The sequence below is a fragment of the Anser brachyrhynchus genome, assembly GCF_964034855.1.
Source record: "Anser brachyrhynchus genome assembly, chromosome: 6".
Taxonomy (NCBI): domain Eukaryota; kingdom Metazoa; phylum Chordata; class Aves; order Anseriformes; family Anatidae; genus Anser; species Anser brachyrhynchus.
Genome location: NC_137700.1, coordinates 43,376,011 through 43,390,214, shown reverse-complemented (window position 1 = coordinate 43,390,214; position 14,204 = coordinate 43,376,011).

The following is a 14,204-nucleotide window of genomic DNA, read 5'->3' as shown; positions in this document are numbered from 1 at the left end:
CACGATCTGGGGGGCGAGGAGGAGACCCCAGCCCCGTGCCCAGGACAAGGGTGTAGGCATCTCACCGAGTTGGAGGAGTAAGACAGAATGGTTGTGGCAAGGACCAGACACACACAATACAAATAAATATATGAAAAAAAAATATTTTAAAATTATTATTGCTATTTGGAAAATCTTTCCTACTAGGATTTGTGGGGTCAGGGGCAGAGGAGCCCAGTGATTACCTTCAGGTGATTAGGAGTTCCTCCTTCTTTCCCTGCCTGTTGCCAACCAATTTGTATTTTGAAGGAAGCCTGCAAGAAATTTTGTGTTTTCTTCAATTCTTTCAGTTTATTTCTGTTCACATAGCTCTCCTTTTTCCCCTCATTGGCAGTAAATCCTTAGGCTGAGCCATCCATTTATTACCAGTTGGCAGTTTTTCAGTCTTCCAGTCTACAGTGATCCGTTTTTAGCTGCCAATAGTGCAGCATTAACAAATCTGTTCTGATATTTATCTGTGGCAGTGTCTTTTGTTAAATGAAGAATACAAAGTTTAGGACATACTGTATTGGTATTTTTATTGTATCGGGTAGGGCACTTAAAACTTCCCTCCAATATTTTTCCAGCACAGGATAATGTTTCTAGCACTCTGTACTTCCTATGGTGCAGTTTTCTCCTATATATTTTTCAGATGCTCCTTCCAGAAAAAAAAAGGAGTATTTGTTGTGAATACTGTTTTGATTTTTTCTTGGTGACTTTATAGAGAAATTTCAACATCATGGAAAACAGTGAATAACCTATTAATCTGATTTTTTATTTTATTTTTTTCTTGCGCATAATTGTCTGCACTTTTATGTGGAAAGGTGTTTCGTACCAATGTAGATCCCACCACCTCAGGCTGACAGCCCAGGGTTTTATAAAAGAGAAGTTTCAGCCCCCAAACCTGTGCCTGAGCTCTCCAGGCTGGGCTGTGGGCTGCAGGAGCACCATCACTCGCTACTGGAAAAAGAAATATCTCTGCTTTTTCCTATCTATTTTTCTATTTATGTGTTTATTCACATATTTATTTATTTTCAGTGGTTGGAGAATAGCGTGGGGTGCAAATAGCATTAACTAACTTTCAGAAGCACTCACTTGGTAATTGTGTAAATAACACTTTTCTGCAGAATATTAGTGGCTTTAATTAAGCAGCCTGTGGATGGATTGGATAAAAGATACATCTCACAACGCATCTACATCTTTTTCAGTCATTATATACTTAAATTGCAAATTCTCATGAACTGTAAGCCAGTGTCTTATGGATCTTGCTTCTACATTTCCCTTCAGATCTTCTATCTTCAGTCGTGTCAGAACTGGAGGAAGTGACGGATAGCAAAGGTATAGCTGTACTCAACTGCAGAAAAGGCCCACATTTAAATGATATTAAGGGTCTGGTTTAAGGCTGCAAAGAAAACTAATGAAGATGAACCTCTGTGAATGCTGCAGCCCTGCCTGTGCAGATGTTATATCACACGCTCAGTCCTGTGTACCGTATTTGCATGCCCATCTTGCACAAATACGGTGCAGGCCAACAATAACTTGCACTCAGTCTGCAACACAAAGCTTTCATCAGGCCTAAAGCTTGCAAAGGTGCTCAGCAGGAGCTACCAATAAACTAAACCCCGCTTCTCCTCCCTCCCCACCCTGACTGTTTCCTTCTAAGTTTGCCCAAATTCAAATTACTGACAGAAAGGCAAAATTTCTGCCAAATTTCAAGTCCTACTTTCTGCTCTGGAAACTTTTCAATTGAACAGCTTCAGCATCCTCCTGGTTTGGAGGCTGCTGGGCTGCAGAGGGAGATCACTGGTGCTGTGCACGTGCCTGGCTGGGACGTCCCCGCTCAGCAAAACCCTCGGAAAATTCAGCCTGGCTATGGCGAGGTCCAGAAGGGAGGTTTTCAGCCTGATAGATGAAGTTTGGCAAATTCATAAGCATCTGGGAACAGGGTTGTAGATGAGGGAATTTAAGTCACTGTTAACATCGCTCTGTAATGTATTATGACTTTACATGCATAATTTTAATTTCCAGAAACCCTCCTTGATGCCAAGTGCTTCATAGGCAGTGGAATGACTTCCAACAAACTTGACTAAGTTTGATATCAAGCCTGCAATGACAAAACCCAGAGTCAACATGCTTTTTTCTCCTTAAAATAAAAGATACCTTGTCTGACATGTCAGCAGCCTTTTTCTTTGTTTCCGTTTCCCCCGACTTGATTTGGCCATAAAGAATATATATTTACTCAAAACCTGTGTTTATAAACATGGCAACCACAAACCTCAAACCTGTCCACCAGAGGATGGGCTTCTCTGAAGCTGTCACCTGGGCACGTTTCCTCCTTGGGGCTTTCTTTTTGCAGATTGTGCTAATGTCTGTGAGAGATTGCTGTTATGACATGGACCTCTCGCTGAATTCAGTGATCTGGTAGTTTACAGTAAAAGCTTTTGTTAATCTGCTTAAAATTGCTTTTGAAAATATGTTGGATAATGGGTCTTAGTTTAGTGCTCTGTTCCCGTAGAACAACTTTTTTTTCCAGTTAAGAATTTTTTTCTTTTCTCCCTGACTCCTTTCTTTTTTCTTTTATTTTGTTTTCTTCAGAAACATAACTGTTGATAATCAGTTTAATGCAGATAAAACAATTACTTCTTCACTCTTCAGAAACTCTTTATGCTTCTTAATTAAAGCCTTTGTCTGAACACAAAATAATTAATACATAAAATGAAGCACAGGGAAAGAATCAACTGTGAAACTAGTCACTCAGTTGTATATTTAAACAATATTTAATCATTAGAGTAATACAGTGCTTGCACTTTTGGAAAGAAAACAAGCCTTATACTTCATGTTTATTTAACACTTTGACTAGTTCATTCTTGGAGGTATGAAATGAGGCTTATAGAGTGCCAGAGCAGTAAATCATATGTTCTGAAAATTACTGGGTCTTAAACAGTAGTGTCATTTTAAACCTAAACAGTTCAGTGGTGCACCAGCATATAAAACTGACCTCTTATAACAACATCTACTGTTTACACTGAAAGGCAAGTAAAGGAAATAAAAACAAGGCATAAAATATGGTGTAGTAAGGATGTCATTTTCTTGTGTTTCTGCCTCTATTCTGGATACTGATGGGTATGATAACTTTCATACAGCTAACGCGTTAAATGCAGAGTATGTGGAAAATACCATGGATATGTATATAACTGCACATACCAACTGTGTACAGACAAAAACTTGGGTGGCATCTGACACAAAAGCTCTTTCCATTGGTATTTGCTCAGATTTTAAAACTCATTTGTTTTGGCAACATGCTTTCTTTATAATATATATATATATATATTCTTTTTCTTTTCTAACAATGTTCTAATGAAAGAGTTTATTGTCAGGAGTATTGATTGAAAAAAAAAGCTCAAAGAAAACATTCAGTGTCTTTTGTGGAGAATGAATGCTGAATGTTTGAATTTGTAGTTGTGATTAGCTGACACTTTTCTTGCAAGCACACAGGCGCTGGTTCATGATGGGTTGCACGCAAGCTCTCATAGCCAGCTATGTGCTTGGCTAACAGAATAACCAGAGGGTTTGGCTTAAAAACAATTATTTTTTTTTTCAAAATTGTTTATTGACACTCTTTAACAAGTCATACTTCAGTGGGCAGACAAGCTTTCATTTAAAATATATTAATGAATATTTCTAGGGAAAACCCAGAGACTGTCCTCAGCCAGAAACAGTGCTCATCTCCAAGGCCTGGGGAAACTGTACAGAATTTGCCACTCCTCGCAGTCTGGCCCAGTTCACCATCCAGTCTCAGAGAAGTTTGCGGTGTTATTAATTCTCCTAACTGGATAACTATTGCCTGTTGATGATAAAAACAGAAGCCCCTTCCTAAACACCAGCCAGCCTTCACCCTGCTACATGGCCATCCCTCTAGCTAGCCCGGTCCATGTCTGTGGCCACTTGGTGGGCACTGGTGGGCAGAAATGCCATGCTGCTTCTGGCCCCTCTGCATGCCAGAGATGTATTTATTTTATTTTATTTTATTTTATTTTATTTATTTTATTTAAGGGGAGAAAATATATATAGTACTAAGGACCAATGATAGCTGTGCTAAGTCATGCTAAGGACGATATTGATATTGTTTTTCAGTTTGATTCTGCAATGTTTCTTAGATAAAAACCATACTGGTTTAAGTATATGGACTGTTTTTTTCTGGACATGAATATCCAAGTTCTACAAGCACATCATGATCCTCATGAAGAGAAGTGATCGGCCCAAATCTGAAGAGCATTTGGAACGGCCTTTTTGTTAGTTTGGGTCTTGAAAGAATGTAACCCTGAAACTCTAATGAAGAATATTTTAAAAATATGATCCTTCAATTAATTGTATCAGTAGTGTTTGTGAACTATCAATAACTTGCATTATTAATGAACAAACAGTGTTAGTATTAGTTTATTTATCATTTGGAACATGACTTTTGAGTTAATCATACAAATCATGCCACGTTCAATTTTGATTAACGCGTGAAGTTCATGCAGGCTTTGTTAAACAAATATTTATTATGTGTGATGCATTATAAAGTAACACATTTTTTCTCAGTCTTAGGTCCTATATACAAATATATTTGAATATGGTGAAAATTTTAACATGCAAGCAGACATGGTCTTGTTTACAAGGAAATTGAATAAATCATGAGATTCCCGTTTTTTTTTTTTTTTTTTTTTAATCAGATATGATCTCCCTTGCATGAAGGTGGTTGCAGTTTGTAAAGTCTTGAAGTGGTCTGCACACACTATATGGTCTTTCACATGCAGGTTGTTTTGTGGTATTGCTGCTATAATTTACTCCTTGGTTCTACTTTTGCTCAGTTTCAATGCAGTTGGAGATGGGGCTGTCATTCATTTAGTGATGCACAAGTTGCAGAATTGGAATTAGTGTTTAAATTTTTAACTGGAAAAGACAAATTGTTCCTTATGCATCTGCAGTTAGTGCTACAAGTCTCAGTTTTCAAACGAGGGGTTGTACTGACATGGTCTCTCTGCCTCCACTCCCCTCTACCTTGAGTTTCTCATATCTTGACCCATCGTGCTGCCAAGGCATGCTTTTAAATGCAACACTATTTGCATTATTGCCAAATTGTTAATAATAATGGAGTATTTCAACAGCTTAGTAATGCTTAGTAATGCTGAAATACTGTTTCGTGAAGTCTTACATTTCTCTTTATTAACGTGTGTGCGTGACTGTTGTGATAGTGAATGCAATGACGCAGTCTTCAGGTGGCTCTTTGCCAATTGAATGGATTTTGAATGGAAGGAGTATTTTTGATTTGGATAAAAATGATAATGGGCCATTCAAGTCTTAAGAAACACAATATTGTCAGTCAGAAATCTTCACAAATGAGGAGTGAAATCTGATACTATTAACAGTGGTAAGTACATCTTAATCTGTTTTCTGATTCTGAAAAATGTTAAGGCTTTTGTGATCTTTATTTCTGATGCTATGAGTGTTAAGAGCTTAATTTAAACGTTAGTAAAAGTTCAGAGATAGATATAGAAACGTGGTTCAAGTAGTCTGAGACTTCAAAAAACTACCCAAGTCACAAAACTGAAGGTAAAAATCCCATGAATAACAACATGGTTAACGAGTTTCTCTTGAAAGAGGGACATGTTCTTCTGAAGGCCAATTTTGCCAAGTTTATGTTGGGCAATAGGCCACATCTTAAAATTGGTAGGAGGATTAAGATTATTTTCTTTGGGGATGAAATATATATTCTATTAAAAAAAATCCATATTTATATAATTTGTGTAATATATTCTGATTTAAATGATGCTCAGCCCCTTCTTTAATATAGTCAAAGCAAGGTCTTGGTTCTGGAAAGCCTGATTCAATTTTATTATTATAATTATTTTTTGAATCTTGACTGTGAAATATTTCATTATTAAAAACATTTTTTTTTTTTGATAAATGATCTGTCAACAATACATGAATTTAACTTTTTTTTTGTTGTTTGTTTGTTTTGGTCAGTAAAATAGGTACTTAGGTTAGGAGCTAGGCAGCACATAACTTAGCAAGGGCTAGAGCATATTTCAGTGTTCATTCAATTCAAACACGTCTGCTTTAACTAGTTTCAGTGTAGCTGTTACAATTTTCATCCATAATATATGATCAGTTTGTAAGAATTTCCTCTACATGTGAGAAACATATTTAATGCTAACATTCTCAAATTGGAGTTAGTTATAAATAATGCACTAATAGATGTGAAGGAGCGTAAATGATTCCTTTGTGTTGTACCTGTGAGGTTGTTAGTGCATCTTTAAAAAAACAAACAAATACACTTTTTGCGTGATATTTATTCCCATCTCTTCCATCAAAGGGGTTACATTCTTTGTACCTTTTTATGTAAATTAAAAATCTTTAGCCAGTTCTGTGTCAAAAATAAATAGTTGAATGAGCTTGCAGACAACATTTATTTTGTATGTACATTAATGGGCACTTCCATTTTTTTCCTGCAGGCTAGAATCCACTTTGAAATTCATGTTTGATAAATTCCCTGGCTTTCCGAGTAATTTAGCTGTCTATAGGGCTGTTGATCCTTTGAGTGTATTGCTGAACCATTGGGACTTGTGCACCACATCTGCATATCCAAGTTCAAATATATACTCAAGATGATTGGTTTAAACTTTAAGTTGTTGATCTTATTCCTGATAGATTTGTTAGATTGTCTCCCATTTCATTTCTAAAATCTGTGCCTAATCCATAAATACCCCTTCTTAAATATGTCTCCAATAAATTCACTGATTGAGTTAGTCATTTTGTAAGCACAGAGTGAAATTAATATTCAACACAGCCTAATAATCTTAAGACACAATGCTGTCTGATATAGTGTACATGAATGAGAATTTGAGCGGGGCACTTACAGCTCAGACTGAGTCGAGGTACTACTTTCCAAAGTAGCACATTTCCCTTTGAAAATAATTTTACTCCTTCTGAGCATTTAAAAAGTGACCAGGTTTTCACTGGGGTATTAAATAAGCGGGCAATGCTTCAATTCGTAGGTCTTCCTCATCTTTTCTAAATGTTATGCTGGTTCAGCTTTGTTTTTTCCAAGAGCTGATTTAGGTTCGTGTTTGTTGTCAGAGCACTCAGCAAGAGAGGACAATACAGCAGATGTAACGACAAAATTTACAGCACATTGAGAGTTACAGCAAGAAACAGCCGCCTGCAAATTCCAGCCAGGCTTATTTCAAATATAAACTGTCCTGAACTGCTGTGCAATACCCTCTAGACCAAAGGCACTCCTTTCCTGCCATATGTCCCCCTTCTGCTCGGGGTAGTGAGCGTGTTCCGACCAGGTAGGACGTACTCCAGCGAGGGGCGAGGGGCTCGTGCACTGTGCAGCCTCCGAACAAAGAGAAACAAGGACATTCGCAGGAGCTGTGTCAACAAAAGCTGGAGCATTGCTTTCTCTGAGCAGTTTTCACCTTTCTTTGCTCAGTTTATTTTAAATGCTGTAGGCTCCCTTCATATATTTGACAAAGAATTTAAAAAATGCACTGCGAATATAAATTAATCCAACAATCTTTTTGGCCACAGCGTCAGTTGTTCTGTTACAGTGCTACTTGTCTCTTCTCCTGGCAGCATTTTCAGGTACAACCTGATCTGAAATGAGTTTTTTTTTTTTCTTTTTTTTTCTGAAACATATGATAATCACTCACATAATTTTAATATGGAAGCATTTTTTATGTTGCCATTAATTTTAGAGGAGTTACACTTTTTTTTTGTTTTTTTAAATTCCATTGATTAAATTCCTCAACTTGAGAAGACAAGGCAGGGGTGCTTTGTTTTCCTAGAGGTGTCTGTAGGTTAGCGGTACAGGGTGTAATAACCTACTCTAACACTACAGACCTTCAATTGCATTACACTTCTCTCTTTTTTGGTTCTGTTCTTTATAAGGAGATTATTCTAATAATGTACCTTGTGTGGTCTTTCGAGGTAAATTCCAATAAGTTTCTTGTCTTAATTAATAAAACCGATCCGACTAGTATTACCAGGAGTCAAATTTAGAATCTCTTGGGCATTTTTGTGATAGAGAGGCACAGAGATGCAGTGGGAGGGTTTTCTTGGTTGTGTGTTGTTATTGTTGTTGCTTTTTTAATAACATGTGAAAACTCATCACTGATGCTAAATTCTTAGCTGAGGTTTAATGAACTGAATTGATGAGCAGCAGAAGGCTTAGGGAAATGCACTTTCTGTTTTTGAAACTAGTGCAGGTTTTCTGTTTTTGAAACTAGCGTAGATCTATACAAGTATGTCTCTGTCCTGTCTCACTGGGGTTAATGTTTATCCCCTTAAAAGTCTTTAATTATTTTTCTATTGTGCTGTATGTGCTTTTTGCAGGGGAGAAAAATGTGTGGAAGTGTCAGAGAAGGGGGAGAGTAAGAGTCCTCCACTCTGAAATTAAATTTTTCATTTTATATAAAATCAAGTTTGCTCAGAAGCAGTACCATGGTGCCATAATGTTTAACATGATTTACTACTTCACTCACTTAAATTAACAAATTGAACCATATTTCATCAAGGTAATTAAGCACATCTATAACCTTAATAATGTGACGCTCATATGTGCAGTCCTACTGAAGTCCATGAGCCTAACTTTGTCTTCAAAACTAAGCACATCCAAATCACTTTGCCAGAGCAGATCCGTGCCACCTGTATCTCCTTATTCTGGGCTATCAACTGTCCTTCTGCGTCTGCTGCTTTGCTTTGTGCAGGATGTATGTTGACTTGGAATGACGAGTGGAGGAACTTACACCCAAAGTGGTTTTAGGTTAGTGATCATGACCTTGGTCTATTTTTGTCGCTAAAATATGGATTCTCCCTAGCACTGAAGAAATTGCAGAACCAAACTTCAAAATCTTTCTGCTCCATGTCTGTGACTGGGAATTCATAAGATGTGTTTTTGGTGGTCCATGCTGCCGTTTTCTTCTCTGATTTCTTTCTCTGCTGGGCTTAATTTCCTGAAATACTGGACTCCATAGCTACTATGACTTTGTTTCTTGGTAAGCAAGGCGGGGGCAAATCTTCATGCTCCAGGGAAGGACTGGCCTGAGCGAAGGGAGTTTCCTGGGTGGAAAGTGGAAGAACCAAGCAGGGTGCCCCTGCAGAAGTGCTGTTGGACTAGAAATACTCGTGCTTGTTTGCTCTGTTTGTCTTTCCAGTGAAAAAGCTTCCTCTGGGGACAGTGTCAAGGGAGTGGAGCCTGAGACTTACTGACCACTTCTGCCTTTTTCCAGTATGTTTCCTCTGCAGCCATTTAACACGAAACAGTGTTTGAATTCATCTTCCACATCCTTGAAGTGACACAACCACAATAAGAACACAGAGGTTTTGTGTGTGCTGTGTAGGAATGTCCACATGCAGTTTATAAACCAAGATGTGCATGTTTTAAACCACACCATATACTAAAAAGCAGTTTTGCGTGTTCCTAAAAGCAGATGTGAGCAGATCTGGAGGCAACCAAAGCAAAGGGTTTCTCTAACACTACATGAGCTTTACACATATTTTGCATGCCTTCAAATTTCGGAAATGTCTGCTAGCTGTCTGCAGATGTGTCAGATGCACGTGGGTTGGATGTGTGCATGCTCATGTGCACATTGCATGTGAGTGCTGAACCTGCTTTCAGTCCATCTTCAAATATGTCCATGGGTTTCCTCCTTGGTTCGTCTTGATCTTTAAGGTGTCCAGCTGGATTGAGAAAATCTCTCATATTTTTATATTCCCTTCCGGATTCTGCTGCAGTCACTGAGGTTTAATCTGAGCAGTACATTTTCTTCTCTCAGATTCTTCCCACTCCACAGAGCAATTCTGGGCATTTTTCTTACATTTTGGAAATTTTTCTATCACCCCTCTTTTCCTGCTCATTCATAACTTCTTTCTCTTGGACATCAGCTGGTTTTTGGTCATTTCTAGGAGATTTTTGTTGGCTCTTTCCATATCTCTACCACCTCCCAGATTTCCTGCACCTCTGTTTGCTGTATGCTGCCCGTTGAAGCTTTCTGCTCCCAGGAGCCCCCTGCTCCTCCCTGAGCCCCCAGGTCCCCAACGCCTCCACTGCCCTCCATCTGCTCCCTGTTCCCTGCCGCGGCCAACCCCGAGTTAGCTGTGGTCAATTTTTGTTTCATATTGCAGTCAGTATTACATAAATAGTGGAAGCTTGTCCTTGCCCCCGGTGATTGATGGGGAGGTATATTTGTACATATCGATTGAGATAAAAAATTAGTAGTTTGCAATAGGAAAGGCAAATTAGTCATCAGAAGGAAGGTGCTTGGAGTATTTTAAGAGTTCCTTGATTAATTCTCATGCTGTGAGTTCTTCTGACAGTAAGTTTTATGTCCTGAGATGTGGGAGGATGAGGCAGTAGTATCAGGTTATTGCAAATTTTACTTTTACTCCTTGCTGATTTATTTTACTGGCACTCTCTGCGATTAGACACAGAGGGCTAAAAATGACTTCATTTTGGGGTGACAACTACACTTATCCCTGCTTGAATTAGGATGCAGGAACAAGGGTGGAGGCTTTAGCTACACTTTTTTTTTTTCATGAAAATTAATATTTAAAAGCCAGAGTGTGTAAAATTTCAATAGTCATAATCCATGGTGATATGTCCATCAACTCTAAAAGAAGAAAGAACTCATTCTATGATACACTGATAAGTCTGTAAAGTAATTTTTTGTCTGCTTACTTGACATTTTTTTTTCCTAATGACCTCATTGAATGCAGTTTTTAATCAGCATCCTAGGAGGCTGGGAGCCCTCCATCTTTTTCCTAAAATACTTTCCACTTTTCCAAGGATTTTGTGGCATGTTTTTTAGTTTTCCTTTATTACAAACTATAATAAAATTCTTACCAATAAAAAATGGCTTATATTTGGCACTTTTAATTTGTCCAAGAATAATTTAGATAGAAATTCCAATTACTTTGCAAGAAAAACATTTGCTACTGTAGTCTCTCAGCTTGTTTAAAAAGAAGTCTTTGATAATTTGCAAGCATTTCTCATGAAAGGCAATTTTACTTAACTTGAATCCAGAAGGAAAAAAAAGATGCACAGAGGTTTCAATTTTTAAACTGATAACAAAGCCCTACATATGTGCTGTTACATTTCAGCACAAAGAGCATGCAAAATAACCTTTTTTTGGTTAATGGCAGAAAAAAAGATTTAATTGCTCTGAAACACTTATTCTATGTATTATCTCGTTGATTAGAAGACGGTTGTAAATGACTTATTCAACGTAATTGCAAACTCTGGTATAGAAACCAAAAGTAAATTGTATGCCTTTGCAATCTGAAGAATAGTAAGTTTAAATACTTTTAATTGTAAGAGTTTTCTGAAGTTAGCAGAGGTACAATATTTAAGATTTAGACTTTTCTTGGAGGTGTGAGTGTTGGTGCCCATCAGAATGAACTAGGACAACAGTGTTAGCAAAGTGTGCCTTGAACCACGTCAGCAATTCTGCGGTCTTTTTTAACGTCTGCTACAAGAGTAATCATCTGTTCCTTATCTTCTACAATACTTCCGACTCTGGTGTTGAGTAGTGAAAGGTGTATTGTTGTTCTGCCACCTTGTCACAGTTTGCTCTTGGCCAGTTTTCCTCGCCACAAGATGGAGCTCTGAAAATGATGGCTTTCTGCAGTAAGAAGACTATTCTCAATTTTCATATCATGAAAAAATTCACAATGAATTAGATAAGGGAGATGACTGGTCCATGCTATGGGTGAGCAGGATGTTGTAATCATGGTAATTTGCAGAATTAAGAAATGTAGGTGTTGGTATGAGAAAGAAGGAAAGCTCCACATGTGAACTGTTGCCACTGAGGGGAAACCTCCAGAGGTGTTTTTCCACCAGCACTTCAGCTACTCGTTGTGCAGCAGCCGTCTGCAGGACACAGCTACCCAAAACACTGAGCAAGATGCAACACATGTGTTCACGCCTAAGAACATGAGAAATATATTAGGTGGTGGAGAGCAGAAGGCAACCCTTCTTGTTTGTAGGCTTCCAGAGGAGATCTGCTGTCCCTCTCTCATCTGGGAATGGACACACCATCTTTAATTTCACCTCTGGTCAGCACAGAGCTGATCAGCTCCAAGACCTGGGAGGACAAGTTCAGCACATGTCTCTGGGTGGACCACTGAAAATGTTGCCACCATCAGGTACCCACCCATCCACTGCTGCCATGCTGAAGTTACACCAAAACACCTGCAGTTCAAAACAAACAAACAAACAAAAACAAAAAAACAAACAAACAAACAAAACAACACTAATCTTGCCATGGAGGGGATGTGGAGAATTTGGCTGTGTCATTTGTGTTCAGTCTTGTAATGATTTTCTGGGAGTTGTGAGAGCTGGTGGGCTTTACCGAGAGGTGAGGTCCTCTGCAGGTGTCTGCTCTCTGCCACCGATTTGTGCCATTTCGCCCCACACTTTGTGCCACTCTCCCAGTGTAACCCAGAACCATGCAGGTACTGATTTGGGGCAGAATGAGGTCTAAAACAAGGGTCATGCACTGAGCAGCCTGGATAGAGTGTAGTGTGCAAGGCCGCCACCCAGCAAACGGGAGAAACAAACCAGAAAATAAGAAGAATGAGGTTATAAAGGCCCAAAACACATATGTAATTAAATATGCTAACAGCTTGCATGGTTTCGTGCTGCATTTCCGTCTGGCTTTGCTGCAGCCCCACATATTCCTGGGTTGCTAGTTAAACTGAGGAGGAAGGCCTGTGCTGCCTCACGCTGCACGTGTGCCCGCGAGCCAGAGGGGTCTGAAAACATCACCCACCTTCTCCTTAGCCGCCCCAAGTATGAGTTTTGAGCTATTTACTCTGGACTAAGATACTTGATTATTCTTTTAAACCATTGGTTTAGACTTTCCAGCAAGTACAGTCAGTTCTCATTAGTCACCGGCATTGGAAGCCCATGGTATATTTAGACATCATATACATTTGTCAGTGAAGAGGAGCTTAAATGATCTACTTTGTTCACTGCTTAATTATGTTATTTTACTGTTCCTGAAAACCTGACACAAGGCAAATTTACATTACTGTGCTCCTAATTAGCCAATAATCCTTAAGGATTTGAATGATACATACCCAAAGTAATTTCCTCGTTCACTAAATATGAATTTCCTTACGTTAGGTTAAGAAGATGGCACAATGACAGCAGGCATCATGATGATGACAGCTCTCAACTTGTTTGTCTCCGGAGTCAAAATCTATTAAAAGACACATAACGATCTCAGCACTTTCTTAAGGTGTAGGATGTGAAATCAGTAAATAGCTATGTACAAAGAGGAACAAAATGTACTTCTTTTAACTGTTGCTAGGTTGCCCACCACTCCATGCTACTGAATGGTGGAAAATATTTGTAGTCCTGGTTTCCTGAACGTGATCCCAGCTGTATCTTGTCATGCATTCACCATCTCTGCAGCTTCCTAGCTCAAACAGAAATGCACGCTTGGAGGTAGGCTGCTCCAAAGAAGAGGCCTCATAGGGTCCTCATACCTCAAACACCTTTTATTTGGTACCTGATTCACAGAATCATAGAACGGTTTGGGCTGGAAGGGAATTCCAGGTGTGCTCAATTCATGCATGAGGTACAAGGGATCTCGGCTTTGTCCATGCCCCTGGTTGTTGTGTGTTGTTGCTGCAGTCGGCTTGGCTGGGGTGTGGTGGGGATGGCAAGGCTTTGCATTTTCCACAACAGACAGTTCAATTAATGCATTGCCACCTTTAATCTTTGTGTTGAATCCAGATGCTACAGCGATAGGTGTGTAAAAAATAATTAAGATAACAGACTATAATGACTTTACCATTGCCAGTTGTTGTAACTTGGAATTACGCATCAAAAAGTGGATTGCCAGAAAATTATTTAAATTTCTAACTAGTGAAGAAAACTTTCTGACACTGTCTGGTGGCATGTGTACCACCTCAATACCTTCTTCAAAGGTTAAGCTTTTTCCACATGTCTAAAACATAAATTTATGCCACAGAATGGAAATATAAAGTTTTCAGGCTCCTTGTATAACTCTTCCAGTGACTTTGTTCGTAAAAATAAATAAAATAAAATAAATAAAATAAAATAAATAAATAAAATAAATAAATAAAATAAAATAAAATAAAATAAAATAAAATAAAATAAAATAAAATAA